Source organism: Leptonychotes weddellii, chromosome 2 (assembly GCF_054177405.1).
Source record: "Leptonychotes weddellii isolate Sample4059 chromosome 2, ASM5417740v2, whole genome shotgun sequence".
In the NCBI taxonomy this organism is placed as follows: Eukaryota; Metazoa; Chordata; class Mammalia; order Carnivora; family Phocidae; genus Leptonychotes; species Leptonychotes weddellii.
In genome coordinates this window covers 97,785,754-97,803,838 of record NC_138370.1, presented here as the reverse complement: position 1 = coordinate 97,803,838, position 18,085 = coordinate 97,785,754, and the positions used below count along the sequence as shown (strand labels likewise).

Here is an 18,085-nt window from a genome sequence, read left to right as displayed (position 1 = left end):
ACAATAGCCAAACTATGGAAAAATCCCTGATGTCCATCCACAGATGAATGGATAAAAAAGATGTGGTACACACACACACACACACACACACACACACACAATGGAATACTACTCAGCCATCAAAAAGAATGGAATCTTGCCATTTGCAATGATGTGGATGGAACTAGAGGGTATTATGCTGAGCAAAATAAGTCAGTCAGAGAAAGACAAATACCATATGATTTCACTCATATGTGGAATTTAAGAAACAAAACAGATGAACATAGGGGAAGGGAAGGAAAAATAAAATAAGATAAAAACAGGGAGGCAAACCATAAGAGATTCTTAACTATAGGAAATAAACTGAGGGTTGCTGGAGTGGAGGTGGGTGGGGGGAGGGGTAACTGGGTGATGGGCATTAAGGAGGGCACTTGATGTAATGAGCACTGGGTGTTATATGCAACTGATGAATCACTACATTCTACCTCTGAAACTACTAATACATTATATGTTAATTACCTTGAATTTAAATAAGAATTTTTTAAAAAGAAAAAATGTTGTTTGTGTTGGTCTGCTAACTAGAATAACCACCCAATTCTGGCATCTTTTCTCCTGATATGTTTGCTAAATTTTGCACGAAGGTCTTCACTCTTAGTACATTTCATTAATGCAGGTAACTGTGCCCCATGGGTTTGTTCATTGGTAATCAGGCTTCCATCTTACGGTCTCTTGGCTTCATAATGAAACTGCCTTCAAAGAGGTCCTATCTGCACAGGATCCAAATGTTGTTATTATTGTTGTTGAGCCCTCCTTCCCCTACTCCTTCCTCTTTTGCCCTCTCTTGTCACAGCCCAACTCACAACAGACGCTTGGAGCTCAGTGAATAATAAGGTGAGCCAGAACACATAGGACTGAGACTTGGAAAAGAGACATAGCCACTGGGGTGAGATAGGCCCCTGATACAGACCCAGCTGAAAGCAACTGGAGGAATTCTAGTGATAAGGGCAGAGCATGGTATTTAAGGTATTCTGTGTTTAGAGGACACAGTGATAGACGATGGTAAGCCATCCAGGTAGGTGGGAAATCTGGCTGGCATTTTTATCGTCTTTGCTTTGAAATTACACATGAATTGAGAAAGAGTTGCAATATCTTTAATATTAAGTCAGCAACCATGAATGTGGTCTATGTTTCTATTTACTCAATCTTCTATATTTTAATAAAATTTTAATATTTTTTTCCATGAGAATGTCTTGTGCATTCACTGTAAGATCAATTCCCAGATACATTACAGTTTGGCTATTATTGTGAATGATTCTTATTTTCTAGCTGGTTATTGCTGGGATAGAAAACACTATTGACTTCTCTAAGTTGATCTTGAATTAAGGCAAACTTGCTGAACTCTCACTAGTTTTGATAGTTTTGTAAATGGTGTTGGATTTTCTATGCAGATAATCATATTGTCAGCAACAAATGTCGATTTAGTATCTTTTAATCCAATGTTTGTATATCAGTTATCAATTGGAACAAATTATTCCAAAATTTAGCAGCTCAAAACAGACATTTATTAGCACACAGTCTCTGAGGTCGGGACTCCAGGAATCTGACTTAGTGTCAGAAATTCCTCAGCATGACTTCACCTTATTCTATTTTTTAGAGCAACTCACTAAATCCAGCCCGAACTCAAGAGCGGAGAAATTAGGGCCCACTTTTTGAGGATTTATGGACATTTTTTAAACCACCACATCTTACAATTTGCTTTTCTTCTTGTCTTCCACTTGGAAGTTGTTATTGGTGAGGACATCTAATAAAAGGTTAAGTAGGGCAGGGATCATGAGAACTTTGTTTTGTTCCAGACCTTAAAGGAACTGAGCATTTTTAGGGCTTCTCCATCAACAACCATGTTGCCCTCCGTCTTCTGGTAAAAGTCTACATCAGATTAGAGCAGTTCCCTTCTAGTGCTGGCTCCTGAGAATATTGTGTTATCATAAAGTAAATATTAAACTTCATGAAATACTTTTGCATTCAGAGATTTTTTTCTCTTCTTTATTTTTCTTTTGTTTTCTCTTTTAAGATAGGTTTTCTGATATTACACGTATTCCTGAGATAAACCTTACGTGGGTTTGTTTTTCAATACATTATTAGATTCACGTAGAAAGTAACTTATATAGGATTTTCCCACCTGCATTCATAGGTTAAACAGGCCTGTACTTTTTTTCTTGTGCTGTCCAAACTGGTTTTAGAATCAATGTTTTTTTTTTTTTTTTTAATAAGCCTCCTAAAATGAGTTGGTCAGCTTTCTTCCCTTTCTATTTTCTTCAACTTAGAAGTTTTGTAGCATGCAGGGACTCAATTTTGCCTCATTCTGATGTCAAGTCTCCACCCCAAAGTAAACATGGGAATATATGGTACATATTTGTTTCCTCAGTGTGTGTGCTCCATCTTTCCCCATGAATAATCATAAATGTCCCTGTCCTCCTTAAAAAAATTTATTATTGATTGATTGATTGATTTATATTTATTTCAGAGAGAGAGTGAGAGAGCAAGCGATATGCCTCTGTTGGAGGCTAGCCTTCTTTTCCTTTCCATGCCTCCACCTACTTATACCTGGTTTGGTTTACTTGCTCTTCTAGCCCCTGACCTACTGCTTCATCTCCAGTCCGTGGTTTGGGCCTTCATTGCTGGCTCTGTGTTGCTTATATAGCATGGAGCCAAAATTTATACTGCGTGGCTTAGATGTGTAATTAATGGTAGCTACTTTATTTTTCAGAACTGACTCAGACTTCCTCATGAACACTTCATGGATAATGACAGAGGTGGAGAAGGGCATTATAAGGGTACGTGGTGGTACCAAAATTTGCCAAATGTAAAAAAGTATCAGAGTGGCTTTTGGACTAATGCAATCTCATTTTGAAGGAATATCCTTCTCTCTCCTTCTTAGGTTCCAAGATGACTTCCTGGGTTCAAAGGAAACTTAATTGTGTGCGTGGCGATGAGGGGAAGGGAAGGCAGCTGCTTACCGGCATGCCCATCGACCTGACAGAGCACGTAGCTGAGGAGGCATCGAAGAACCAGAGAAGAGCCCGCACACCTGCACTTAAACCAGTCAGTTCCTCTGGTCACGACAAAGACACACCACACCGGCTGCCTTCTTGGGGAAGTGGGCATGGGAGTGGGGAACTTTTGAAAAGAAGACAAATGGCCCTGATAGGAAGTGTGGACACTGAATTTGACTGAATATTCATCCAAAAGACAATGAACAAAGCTGAATAAAACTTTTAAACTGAGAGACACTGAACTTACTCTAATTAAGAGGTGTATTTGTTTCCTCTCCTACCCAGTCATATTTAGCTCGAAAGCAAGATCAGTTACAGAAACAAAGAATGGTCCACTTTTTACACATTTAAGTGTACTGGATACAAAATCTGACCCTACTGTATTTAGACTAACAGGTTTTTGGCTTCTTTATCTTGGAACCTCATCCATTGGCAGACCTCCTGTCACCTGGTCTTCCCCCAGCCCAGCCCCTTCTTGGTTCTGCCCCAGACGAATGGGTTTTCGGTAGAAGGCTACAGTCTAGTTTTGACTGTACTGCTGCCTAGCTCTATGGCTGTTCTATCTCTGAATTTTCTCATCCATAAAATGGGAAGGCTAAAAGGAACCTTAGAGTCTTGCCAGCTCTATGATTCCCGCCCCCCCCAATCTTGCCCCCATCCCAGCACTTCTTCTCACCAGGGTGTATTTAAACTGGGCAGACAGGCAGACTTTCCTAATCAGTTATTCCATTTTATTTGCTCCCTTTGTTGATTTCTCTGCTGATTTGATTTGGAACAGGTCGTGCTGAGTCTGCAAAGTGACAAGAGTGGTCAGCGTCTGCTTGGAGTCTAGCTGCTCCATACGGCACGCTGCTCCTCTCACCTGACTCTCTTCCCCACCTCTCTGGGAAAAATCCTACTGGCATTTCATACCTGTCAAGTTCTACATCAGACAGCCTGTGTGACTCTAAATGCAGGCTTTCAAAATCAAAAGCACCAAAGCAGAGAGTCTGTTTGGATCAGGAAAGGGATAGTGCACTTTTCTGTTAACACTGTTTCCCCAACAGAACATCAATTTGAACAAATGAATCTACAGAATCACCGGTGCCGGGTGAATTCTTCTTTTCTTTTTTGGTGCCTGGTAGGGTTAGTTCCCATCTTCCAAAGCCAGAGCCCTAATGAGCTCCAGGGGGACAGAAGTCTGTCAATCACAAGGTACTTTTCCAGCAGAGTCATCTCTGCCCCATCAGAGAACCACAAGGCATGAAATAATTAGAAAGCCCAAAGTAACTGCTCTGTTTTACAAGAGCGAAATCCGTAGGCGGATCATTTACATAAACTTGTCACTTCCCATTACAGTTCTAATGTAGGCTGGGTAATAATCACAGGCGCGCGGGGGGAGGGGAGGTCAAGGTAGGCTGTGCCTCCACGTTGGAAGCGCAAGGTACGCATGTGCTGTGCCTTCCGCCGCCCCCCACCTTTGTGGACTCCTGAATCAATGTAAAGTATCTTTTCTTTTCCATTAAATAAGAACTGTTCGTGCTGCTATGGCAGCAGACCCTGTGCTTAAGAGAAGAAAAAAAGCTTTTGCATCAAGCTATTGTTAGGGGAGAATTCACTTTGAGGAGCATTTCAAAGCTGATCCGATTGGGGGAAAGAATCATGTTAAATATTTGCTATGAAATATTTATAAGAAGAGCACAAGAGCAATTGACAAAGTTGCCTGGGAAAATAAGCGTTTCTCCTCATTTGGAAATTTTAGATTGGGGGTTGAAATGCTCTAGGGGGAATTTATATAAGTGCAAATACATGTGTGATGTGTGTTCACAGACGTGCGCGGGCGCACACACATACACGCACCCTCACACACATGGTTGAATGGGTTGATAGGATTTAGGCCAATCTGCATCTGAATGCGGTTTCCCAAATACAGCAGCAATAAGAGGTCACTGCGGACTGTCTCGATAATTGTGTTTGAAGAAGGACTGTAGTAATGCCAACAGAGCAATACGCCCGGCCTTACCCAGGCAGCCAGGAGACAGAGCAGACAGCCGTCTTCTGGGTGCTCTCCTCACATCCACGCCCCGGCAAAGGGACTCTTGGAGGGGAGAGATTTCCCAGAAGCCCGCCCTTTATTGCATCCGCATAATGCTAACGATGCCCAAGTATATGCACTGTAAAGGGAAACAGAGGATTTGTTGGAAGCCAGAATATATGCTCGTAGAGGACAGTGTTTCCGTCTGCGTGGCTGGTGGATTTTTCAAAAATGTTGAGCACCCAAACCCTGCCCACCTGAACGTACAATGATGTAATAAAAAGGGTTGAATGATGTATTGACTTACATCGTTAGAAGAAGCTCTGCACCAACTACGTATACTTTCAACATCCGTGGGGCTCTTCTCTCCATTGGGAAGAGAGAAATGAAAATATTCTGTCTTATTCAGTGTGTCCAATAAATAAATCACGTATTTAACACTTAGCATTTACCACCTGAGCTTTGCCATCATTTTATGTAGCATTTTATATGACTGAGAAACTAGTGTAGGGTAATATGATTAGTGTAAGTAACTGAGTAGCTAACTAGGGGATATATATACACATTGTTACTGATGCTTAGTTTAACCTACGCATTCTATAGAGAATTTTACTGTAGGCCAATTTTAATTAATCAACAAACACATCACAAGATTCTGGCCAAAAGAGCGAGTGGCATGAGCCGACTAGTTGTAATAATCTCTGCAGTATTTGACTTTGTCCGAGAGGGCCAAGATTACCTAGTGGCTAGGCGGGCAGAGGGAAGATGCACAGGCGTGGTAGGGGTCTGAACCACAGCCTGCCTGTTTCTTATCTGAGAGATCACCAAGTGGGAAAGCATTGTGGATGGACTTAAATCAGCTTTTTTCTCCATCCCCCCTCCCTTGCACACAACAAAAGTCTAAATCCCTTTTCAGTCCAGATTGCCCCATTTCCCTGCATGGGCCAGGCAGATTGGAAACATGTTTGTCATTCAGCTTTTCTCCGGGCTAATCAGGAGACACTGGGGGGGTGGGATTTCTGCCTTTCATCTGTGGAGCCTGCCTCCAGGAGCGGCCACGCAGAGGCCGCTGGGCCCGGCCCAGAGATGGGCTGCCTGTCATCTCTGCAGACAGATACACAGATATTGTTAACCGCGAGCCTAAGCAGACGGTTTAACAGGGATTTGAATCTAAAATGTGATACTCCACATAGACCAACTTGATTTGGTCCAACAGAGCCGAACCCCTTATTTTGTTCTCACAAAGTGTGTCACATAATGGGGGAGATTTTGATGGGATTTACGACGTCTCTGTTTCAGGCCTGCTGCGGAATACATCTGCACCGTGAATGAATGTTGCTGCTTCCAGGGCTGTCCTGAGGAGAGGCCCCCACCAACCTACCTCCCAAGTCAAGGTCTTGTTGACAGGATAGCTTTCAAGTTCACCGAGGCGTTGTCCCGAGCCTGCAGTGGGAGCTGGGCTAGGCAAGTGTGCAGGAGGGATGGTTCCACGCAGAGCCTCAGCTAGTGTTAGAGGTCTCTCGGTACACAGCGATTCCCACACCTCCTCTCCTGGGAACTTCAACGGACTTTGAACCTGAAGATTCTGGAGAATAGCTATTTTTAACGACAATGGATACCAAACATGAAGAGGTAGTACACAGTGGTGGTAAGAGCCCAAGAGGGCTTGCTTTCACTCTTGGCTTCTCCACTCACCATGGGAGCTTGTACTCTCTACAGTTTGGTTTTCTCATCTATAAAATGGAAATAGCCATAGTATCCTCTCCCTGGAGTTGTTGCAAGGAGTCCAGGAGATAGTGCATGTTAAGCACTCAGTCCAGCCCGTAATAAATGCCTAATCTATAATGTTGTCAGCTGCTGCTCACAGATCCATGGCAGTTAAGGATGGCTTGGGACCTTATCTCCACCACATGCTGGCTTATCCTTAGCTGTTGCTGTCTGGAAAAGCAATGACCAACATTCCCTGTTGTAAACCTTAATGACGCAATGACATCCAGTCCTGCCCATCCATCGATAGACCACCTGAGAAAGTCCTATATTTCAGGCATAAGCAAAATCTAGAAAATAATATAATGAACATGCATGGTTGCCCCACGGAACTTGACACAATTTAATACTTTGCCCGTAGTTACTCAGATATTTTTGTAAGAAATGAGACATTAAGGATTTGGTTGAGTTACCCAGTACCCTCCTTGAGCCCGTTCTTCTTCCTACCTTCCCATCTCTGCTCCACAATAAGCTCTATCCTGAATTTGAGCTTTACTTATTTCCAGACACATTTTAAAATTTAAAGAAGCTATAATAATAGCTATAGATATTCATAAGTAATACTGTGTCTTGTTTTGTACATTTTGGTTGAACATATAAATCTACCACTGACTTTTTTCATTCAAAATTTCGTTTTTATATTTATTCATGCTTATCTATTTCTATAAATCAAAATGGATAGATTTTTTACTACAGTATAGGCTTCCATTGAATGAGATTTACTTATTTTTTCATTCTCTTGCTGGTAGACATTTAGGCTACGTTCAGTTTTCCATTCTTAAAGGATGCCACAACGAACATTCATCTGTACACGTTCTTGCGTGTATATGTGAGTGCTCGTCTATGGCGTATATTTAGGAGAATTACTAGGTCCTTAGAGGTGTATATCTTCATCTTCATTAGATATCACCAAATTGCTTTTAACACTATCAGGATACAAGAGTTTGCAGAGGCATTTAAATAGAAGGGAATATATCAAATAGTGTTTACTAGCCCAACTTTCTTTGAGCTTCCAGGAACTGATTTAGGAGGTGATATTGCTGCTCTCTTATCAGTAGCTATGGAGTGCAAGTTATTTTTTTTTCTTCCCAGGTCTAATTAACCCCTCTCTACCGTGGTCCTGGTTAGCCATTGTTGATAATAGAATGTGCCTGGAGAAAACCAGACACTCAACATGGGTCAAAAGGTTAGGAGACAAATAGTCCCCTGGAGTCCTTAAATACTCTTCTTCCTGAGAAGCCCCACAAAAATGAAGCTCCTAAAAATAAAGCAACCAAACTGAAAAGGGTTCATTAAAGAATTTCAGGTCTCTAGATGAACAGGGCACAAATACAGAGGCCAATGGGGCAGACAGGAGTAGATGGACAACACAGCATGCTGGACACGATTTTTAGCCACAATCATGGCAGAGCTTATTACTGTGCTGTAGGGGATAACATTGTCCAGAAACCTGGTGGGTTAGTTAAGATCTAAAAGATGGTTGAACTGTAAATGAAATACCAGTCCAGAAATGATTTTGTATAATTACACTAGCAAGGAAGGAAATGATTTTATTTTAGTTCTCTGTAAAGTTATCATGGGAATAGAAAATTAACAAGAAGATAGAGATATGGACCATTTGTTCCCAATTCTTTTGGGAGGGGGCAAATCCCAGTGCAGACGATAAAACGGGGGGTGCGCGTGTAGATGCTACATGCACACAATGCCAAAGCCAAATAAACTGATTTTCGCAGTACTTGCTATTTTAAATCGCCAGTGTCATTACTTCCCTTCATTATGACGCCTAATTGTAAGTTGACTGTAGTAGGAAATGAACTATAGTTAATTTGACTATCAACTAGTGAGCAAACTGAAGCTGGAAAGGGCAGATTGCTGGCATTAATTAGAGACTTCTGTTTGGCTTTTAGATTCTTATCTATTTGACCTTGTGCCTTCTATAATCTGGCTGGAGGTTTTCTGGGTCAAATGAGGGCTCTGAGTCACTGGACTTAGCACTCTGCAATGGTTTGCTTTCCCGGCAAAAAAGGAACTAGCATCACAATCAAGGATAATGCAGAGAATACCTCGCTCACTCTGGCAACGGCCAGAACTTTAACACACACCCTGGGTGCAAAACTCCCATTTTTAACCAAGGGACTATCCTCTCACATTAATAGCTGATGCTCAGTACTGTTAATGTGCTAAAGGCATGTGCATTATCTTTACCAATCCTTATGACTCTTTACGATTTAGATACTATTATTATACAGATACCCCCAAATGCAGTGACTCAAACAGGATAGAGGTGTCCCTCACGAATCCTGTAAACACACGCTTCTGTTTCATGTAGTCCTCTAGGGACCCAGGACGGTGGGACGGCGCCTCATGATCGTTGTAGTTGTTACCTTTTGTAGCAGGAGCGGGGGAAAGAAGGCACGGAGGAGGCGCGCTCCCTCAGTATCCCTGTGTTCTGACCTAGAAGGGACCCACCTGATTTTCCTTCATATTCCATTAATGATAATTCAGTCACAGCCACACCTGGTTCTAAGGGAAACAAGGAAGCATAGTCTAGCTGGCAGTCGTGTTCTCCCCTCTTCTTCCACTACTGTGGGAAAAGACGAGAAAGGATTCCAGCACTGACAACAGTATTTTATTTACAGATGTTCAGGCTTCTTTGAAATCCTAACGAAACTCAACCCATGAGGCTCCTGGGCAACCTGCAGTCTCTACCAGTTATCATCTGTATATTACTAGCGAGGCAAGTTAGATTTAGCAAGTTTCGATAACTAGCCCAATGTCACATTCTTTAAAAAAAATTTTTTTTAAATTAACATATAATGTATTATTTGTTTCAGGGTGATTCATCAGTCTTACACAATTCACAGAGCTCACCATAGCACATACCCTCCCCCATGTCCATCACCCAGCCACCCCATCCCTCCCACCCCCCTCCACTCCAGCAACCCTTAGTTTGTTTCCTGAGATTAAGAGTCAATGTCACATTCTTACTGAGAGGCAATGGGATTCAAACCCAGACAGTTTGAGGCTAAAAGCTGACCATTTAGGTACTATCCTTGCTGATGGCTATCCTGAATAATTAATTCCCTGGCAAGTCACTTTTCTTTAAGCGATTATGTGTTGTGCGGATTCTACTTAATTCTGCCGGAAGTGTGAGATGATCAAGCATTTTTCATTATGGGAATAGCGGGGATGAGTCCTGCAGTTCCCTCTGTCTGAGTTCAGGAGGCTAAAAGCCTACAGAGTGATTATTTTGCCCTTGGAAGTGAGGTTTCTGTGGTACAGGTAAAAACCTCTGGATTTTTGTGGTTAGAGGATATTAAGTGACAAAGAAAGGTATTACTCTAAGTCATCTCTAATTAGGTGCTTTGGTTAAACACACCCAGTCAAGGATATTTTGAGCTGAAGCTTTAAAAGAAACGCTGCCTCTTTAAGTATAAATCACCATTAATGCTTGGATGAAAGGTGCTCTGAACTTGTGAGACCATCGTCCAACGTCCCAACTATGGAGCCTATAACATGACATGCAAGGAGTTATTTTATCTACATTTATATTCAGGGGGCTTGGGGGGAAGGGAAGTTTAAGTGTTGCCGAGAGAAAAGGAAAAAGTGTATATGAAAGGTCAGTGTTCATTTTAGTTAAATAAATGAATGCTGTTGATTTTGATTAATTTTGGTTGTTAAAATGAATGCCACAAAGATGAATGCTAGTTTGTATAACTCAACATACATGTGACCAAAATGACTAATCGCCCTCATGAATTCAATGAGGGACTGTCCTCAAAATAATACAGTAATCTGTGTGAACTCTTGGGCAAGTTATTTAATCCCTCTAAACACCTTCATCTCTAAAGTGGGGATATAAATATTTTTTACTTACAGATTTCATCGTGAGAATTGACTGTGATCATCCATGTAACAACATAGGCATAAGAAATGGTGAGTGCCGAGTAAGTGTTAGGGATTATGACCAATCTACGCAGTTCCTTTCCCTAGCTGGTGGCATGGGGTGTGGATAACTACTTCTGGGAGATGATGCAAACATAGTCCTGTGGAGGGAGGCTTGTCTTCCATTCCAAGTATTAATCCAGAACTTTGCTAATGCCAGCTCTCAAAATCTTGTGATGAACTCAAGATTTCAGTTCAAGTCCTTTTTAATCTTCCCAGGCAAAAGGAATCCCTCTCCTTTCTGTGATGCCTTTGCTTTTGGGTTCTTACTTCTGTCCCTGCACTGAGCACCCTGTGTCACAGGGATTTGCTCGCCTGCTTAGGCTCTTTGCAAACTTCACTGGTGATCAGGTGAGACATGTAGTCCTCTAGGTCAGGGGCTGTGTTTTCTGGGGCCTGGCATGGTGCCGGGCAGAAGGCAGGGTCTCCATACATGTTTCTTTAATGAGTGGCTAAAGGGCCTGGTGGAGGTTGCCGGCACTTGAGAAGAGGAGTCTGGAAATACACAGGGTTTTATTTTTCTGGTTTGCCGGTCATCAAGCCATTTCACATCAGTTTCCTCATTTGAGAACTATTCCTTCCACTGTGCTTCCCTTGCAGAGATGCTGCGATAATTAATGAGGCTCCTTGGAAAGGAGTGATATTCTCTCTCCCTTTGAAGTTTGGTTTTACAAGGAGATCTTTATATACAAGGCTATAAAAATTCTGTTCTCCTTCCTGCCCTTTTCTTCCTCAAACCCACAGGTCCAGAAGAGATTATCTGCCTATGAAACTTCCATTTCCTAAATGCCAGCCTCCCTGGAGTCCTACCTGCAGGGTATCGGGGCCGGTCGATCCAAGCCCTCAGGCCTTCCCTTTGCCCAACACAATCTGTGAGCACGCAGACTGGACGACCCTAACAGCTTGAGGGTTGTCAGCAGACGGACCCCGGGGAGCACTGGTTATTCACAGATACTCTTGACTTCCCCTATTCTTTCCAAAGTTGTCCGCTTCTTCACTGCACAATGAATGACTCAGGAGCCATGCTCTGTGCCAGGTGCTGGGCCTTCTGTGGTGGCCTGGTATAGCGCCCACGCAAGGGAGTTACTGTATCACAAGAGAGTGTTGTAAATCAAATGGAAAGGGGTGTGGACAGAGTATGGGCAGGTCCAGAGGTAGCTCAGGGACAACCTGAACTGCGGGGTATGGTTGAATGGATGGGGAGCCGAGTCAGAGGAGACAGTGCCCGGGTCAGGTGGGAGGGATGAAGAGGAAGAACTGGACTCAGCCTCAATGAGCCTCTGTTTCCCTCACCTGTAAAATAGGTATGATAGGGACCTGGGGACTGATAAAAGAGATCATTAAACGATTTATAAAATGCTTTACGAATATCAGTTATTACTTGTATCTTCCAACTGTCTTCCACAAGGCGAGCTGCGAAGATGTGGTGTGTGAGACCCACAAGGGCTGACCTCAGCATTGCCACCAATTTCCTCTTGCCCTGGCTGTGTTTTAAGGAGCCCTCCCTGCAGTGAGGACAAGGTGTCCCAGTCGGGGCCGGGGACCGGGAACCCACGGTGCAGCCTTTTCCGGGGGGCAGCAATCACCCAGGGGAGTTTACAGAGGAATTCTAACAGGAATGCAAAAGGAATAATGCACTAGGTTTATAGGTGACTTCTAGTATTTGTAACCTAATCTGGGGAGCAGCAGGATGTTTTTCTGCACACTTGGGCATGACCCCATCTGAGTTGAACCTCCATAAACTGTGTCATCTCTAAAATCAGAAATTCAAGTATGTCACTCACTCCCACTCGGCACAATCAACGTATCTTCAGTTTACGGAAACGTCTAGCCCCTTGACCCTTACGTGTGCTCCAATCCCTCTCTGACTTTACTTTTTTCCATTATCCCATAATCACCGCCCTTTCGATAGTCTCAACAGTTTGTCGCTTGTCTTTTCAAAGAACTTGCCTCTCCACAACCCAGCCGAAATCTGTCCCAACTGTCTGCTTAAGCTCGGTCTTTTGAGTGTTGCTAGCGAATCGCGGGCAGCTGTGAGATCGACACTGCTACAAATTCAGGGTTTCCAACCTCGGCGGCTGCCTGATGGTCTCCCAGAACGGAAGAATATTTAAAAATATTGTTGGATGTATTTTTCCTTCCCTGTAATTCCTGCTGCCACCATGGAAGCCAAGGCATCCCTTGCTGCAGGGGGAAGGCAGTAGTAACTGGCCATAACAAAGGAGTCAGTGTTGAGCTTCTCCAAAATAGGCTCTTGAAGCTCATTTCAGGGAAAATAGACGTGAAAGCCAAGATTTTCATTTGAAAGAGCAGGCTTTGTTGAGAGAAGAGAGGATTTGTGGGTTCCAAGGAAACAAAACAGAGAACTAGAGTACAGTTGATAGAGATAACCATAGAGTAAGGAGGATGAATGATATACTCTGATGTATGGTGGTTTCCTGTCACACCAGAGGGCAACGAGACAAAGCAAAACAAAGCAAAACAGAAACCCGTTCTGGGCTGTCGGGTGTGACCTGGTGAGAGAGGCCGAGGGACCCCAGGGAGCTGAGACCGGAGTATGGATTGAAACCCAGGTTGGGGAGGGGTGGAGACTGAGGGAGGAAGAATAGAGATTTCCCAGGGGAGATTTGGGAATCCTCAAGTTGAAAGAATTTGTGTCATCCTTCTCAACTGGGACTCGGAAAGGAGACTGTTCCTGGTAGAGCGGTCCTGGTAGTGTGAAGTGGCCACAGTCAAGAAAAGATGCCATGTTCCAGTAGAGGGAAGCCCTGATGTAGACTGGGTCCCCCCTTATTCCCTCCACATGCAGGGAAGATATCCAGATGGCCCAAGGGTCCCCACCGGGAAGATGAAGGGCAGGGGGAACCTGGAGCCAGGATGTGAAGGCCACTCTTCCCCAGCTGCTCTCGTGTCCCTGGGGGGACGCCTCCTCTGCACAGTGCTTGAATGCCCATGCTTTCTCCAGACACCCCCTCTCTCGGCCCTGCACTTGGCTGTCTGACACAGATCAATCTCAAATTGGTGTCTCTGAGTCGAGAGAACAGACTCTGCTTCATAGTTTTATCCCTTCAGCTTGACTCCTAATTGAGTCTCAGAATCTGTTTCGCAGTTGAATGCATTAACTTTAGTGGGTCCTGCACGGAAATGAAATTTTGCAGCATCTTTGCCACGATAAAATGACAGTGTCTTGTATCTTTGGCTTGCAAATCTTTACAAGATACTTCTGCCTGGAAGTATCTCAGTACCTTTTGTTGAGATATTATTGTCCCATAGAATATTACATGTCATATTTTAGACAATAATTATGGTATTTGCCATTGGGCAGAGGAAATTTAGGAATAAATAATATATATTTTTGGAGTAATATGATGCAACCCAAAAGTCAATTGGCTCAAAGCCGCCACCCTTTTGATGGTAAGGTTTCTAGCCCTTCCTCAAAGTGTCCATAGGGTATTTGTAGAAATCCCTCGGGGCTGCCATACTGTGCCCACAAGTCAGGCTGTCAGATGCTGCCTCCTCATGATACCCGCCCCAGCCCTCTCTGCCTTCTGCTCCAGGATGTCCACGTCTGCTGGCCATGAAGCCATTCTGAAGTGCCGCGTCTGCCACTGCCCATGATGAGAATAGCAATGCTCATGACAAAGCCCCGAGAATTTCCACATTTGGGATATCACAGCCATGCTAGATCCTGTGCAAAAACAGACAGAATAGCTTTCTCCCTAGTTCTGGGCCCCGTTTGATCACTGGGCTCCTGAGCCTACGGCCTCACACTTTCGTAAGCTTCTGGTTCTCTCCTTTCATGGAAAAAAAAAAAAAAACAACAACAACAAAAAACAAAAAAACAACTTTATGGAAAAGGTCGGGAAACAAATACTACACCATCCCCTTCACAGCCCTTCTGGCCAAGCCCTGTCTCTTTCTCAGTTGTCAAACAACAACAGCCACGATGAAACTTCAATGTGTAATAACAGGAGCAAAAAGATGAGTTTACCAGAGTCGGGGAGAGAAGGAAGAAAGAAGAGAGAACTAGTAGAGCTGAGGAGCCGGGCCTTCCCACCCCAAGTGCTCTGTTTCAAAATCCTTTGCACACGATGAGATGTAGAATCCTGACTGATGGAAGAGGAGTTAATCCCCTCCCTAGTAAGCATGGGGGGAAATGGGAGTCAAAGCGTGAAGCAAGAACATAGGAAACACCACCCGGGCGGATCCCAGCGCCCCGCAGCTCCACATTGCGTGCCCATCAGAGGGACTCCGGGGTTCTGGGTCACTGAAGCCACCTTCAGAACTCCCTGACCCTGCTGTAGCCCGCACCTTGTTCTCCATCTCCCTGGAGATTTCTGCCACCGCCCACTTCACCATCTATCCTCCCATTGCAGTTTGCCGTGTGCTTGGGACTTAGCACATTTCATTCATCTGCTATGTAGACACTTGGCTATGTCTGCCCACAGGCCTGCCTATTCCCTTTGCTCAAGACAGGCTTCTGCCAGCAGAGCCCAAAGCCCAGCCACTGCCCCCTCCCCAGCCCCAGCCCCCAACAAGCCTCCTGATCTTGTGCTGGAATCCAGTAACTTCCAGTCTTGTTCTGGGACCGGGAATAATTCTTTTGGGTTATAGTTTTAAAATCTGATGTTTAAAAGAAAATGGCATGCTTGAGCTGGGTGGTGGTGATGGTCGTGCAGCCCTGAACCGAACGCTTAAAAATGGTTGCAATCGTAAAAGGAAAAAAGGAAAATGGCAAATGATGAAAATGAGCTAATTCTTTCAATTCAGGATGTTTAAGATGAAAATGGTAAACAGTTCTATCATTTCAAAGAGGTATTTTTGGTAACCACATAAGGAATAAGAAGAGAGAAATAGAACATAGGAAGAGAAATAAGAAAGTGTTTGTAAAATCCTTCCAAATTAATAGATGAACGGGGTCAGATGTATGTCGAGTCCTTTGGCAGGACCCTTTGGCAGGGTCCGCTTGGCTTTGTGTAGACAGCGTCTACTTTTATCACTATGAATTTAAGTATTTCTTCCCTTGGTGGAGGCCTATTGCCTGTCAAGAGAGAGAAAAGTTATAGAAACAAAACAAGGCTTTGTGCATCATTCACAACGGCTGATTTGTTTTTGAAGGAATGTCAAGGAAATGAGGAATCTTAGAACTGTGTTTTATATAGTATTTAGCTAAGCTTCCTCCTATCAGTAAGGTCCCACTTTTAGCAAATGCCGACATCATTCTTACTAATGTTGATGAATCTATGAGAAAAGGAGAATTTCAGGTCATTTAGAAAAATCACAGGATCCACATGATTCTCAGCTTATTCAAAGGCCTGTTTCCAGTGGCCAAATACAAATTCTTCATTTACCACAAACCCCAAAATGTGGGAAGAAGATAGCTGAGTCAACAGGAAATAAAGGAGACACCTCTCCAACTCTGTGTAGAGAATTCAAATGCTACTGTTCTCACACACAAACACAGACAAGCCCTTGCTTTTAGGAGCTGGAGACCGCCTAGCTTCTTACCAGCTCGGGTAGCGCATAAAGGCACTACGGGTCACGTTAAAGACATTTATTTGCCGTGAATAAAGAACCTGAAATACCACTCTAGCATAGTATGCACACCAACCACTTTGAGAACAGCACTGATGTGTAGTTCAGGTTCTTCATACATATGAATTCCAATCAAAGAAATGATAATCTCACCTCCCAAACGAACAGCCTCATGTTGAAGCCCGACCTGAGGCACCGAAGGCCCTTACCCAGCTCACTTAGGATTCTCTGGTCTCTGGCAAGGGTTACAGAGTTATTAGTCTTTACAGATCCAGACATCAAACCACAGAGGTTAAATGATTTACCCAAGGTCAGCAAAATCTGCCTCTCCCAGGGCAAAGCAGAGTTGTTACCGTGTTTCAAGAGATCCACGCTGATGTTTATGTTGTTCTGGTCAACCTTCCTATGAAGGAATTCTGTTCCCAATCTTGGAAGTTAAATTCCAAGTTCTGATAAGGCGCTTGTCTGAGTCCGATTCCTCTTACTGAAATCCTGCTTGATTGCACTTCACACAGTTTTACGAGAGGACGAAGGCTGCCCACATCCCCCCCATCTCTCCCTGGATGTGTCTTGCACACCTCCTTCATTTCTTTCTTCAGCTTAATTTTTAAAACTGTTGCACCCTTTCACTAACCTAATATAAATTATGATACCTCATTAGCCACGTGTTTGACAGTTTCATCCTGAGGCAGAATGACTGCAGGCAAGGGAGAAGTGTTAGGCAAGGTGGATGCTCAAGACAGATGATATCCAGCCTACGTGTTATTGTAGTAATTTTCTTAATTGTGAGATGTGGACAACGAAGAAAATCCTAGCAGGTAACCCACCAACATGCATGTTAAGAAAAAGGCACCTTGAACTTAGGTTATCCTGATTGCATTTAAACCAACTAATGAGAAGGAGAATCCGCTTAGGGACATTTTTCTTCAAACCCACATATTGAATTATTTAAGGGTGAATACACTAGAATGATATTCAATGATACAGTGAGATTCTGCTAGTACCTCAAAAGCTTTGGTTCGAAGCTGGGTAGGTGAGGTCTGGCAGACTCTAATGTTCATCTGTTCATTTAACAATTATTTACTTGGCTTCTACACGATGCAATATGGTTTACAATGGCTCTTGACATTCCAAAGAGTGATGAATTTTTAAAATTGTTCTGAAAGGAATCTAGACCATCTATTTGACTCCCACGATCCTTTCAAATATTGGCAAAAAGGACTTACTTCTATTTCTGCTGGGTTGGGTATACCTTCAGTTCCAACTGAAGGTTGGTAGAGCAGCCTTCTGCCGTAATAGCTTAGCTACCATCTCCAAAGACAAGAAAAATTTATATTAAAACATATATGTAGTAAATTCCTAGACGTGTCACATGTTTTTCCTATTACTCCTGACGATAGATACAAGAGTGGACTGCACTATGTGAGAATACACCCATGCCAGTGCGGGGCTCTGGCTTAAAGAGGGATAGAGTCCTGATAGGTTCCTTTAAAAGACATAAACCCTTTTAGAACCTTGGGACCTCAATAGCGGAGATAAATATTTTTCCTAATAAGTGCCCAGAGGGAAAACGTTAGGTACTTTACGTTTTTCAGGATCCAAACTCAGTTGCAGGCAGAACTCCTAAAAGTTTCAAAGGAAAGGCAAGCCAGAATGTGCAGGCATCCCACCAAACTTCTATAACTTTTCCACATTATGGGCATTGAGACAGAGCAAAGGGGGCCCAGAAAAAGAGGGACAGGGAGTTGGCAAAGCCAGTGCCAAACTGACTAGATTTTTCTTCCAAGTCTGC

The 18,085-nt window shown here is 43.4% G+C and overlaps 1 long non-coding RNA gene across 1 annotated transcript in view; it reads left to right on the top strand.

Annotated features, from left to right (window-relative positions):
- Positions 1-3,412, top strand: part of LOC145720335 (uncharacterized) — a 12,087-nt gene extending 8,675 nt beyond the window's left edge. Inside the window, exons 3-4 of the long non-coding RNA XR_014143253.1 lie at positions 2,747-2,813; positions 2,918-3,412. This is a non-coding gene — a long non-coding RNA (uncharacterized LOC145720335). The remainder of the gene's footprint in view (positions 1-2,746; positions 2,814-2,917) is intronic.
- Positions 3,413-18,085: the final 14,673 nt, after the last annotated feature.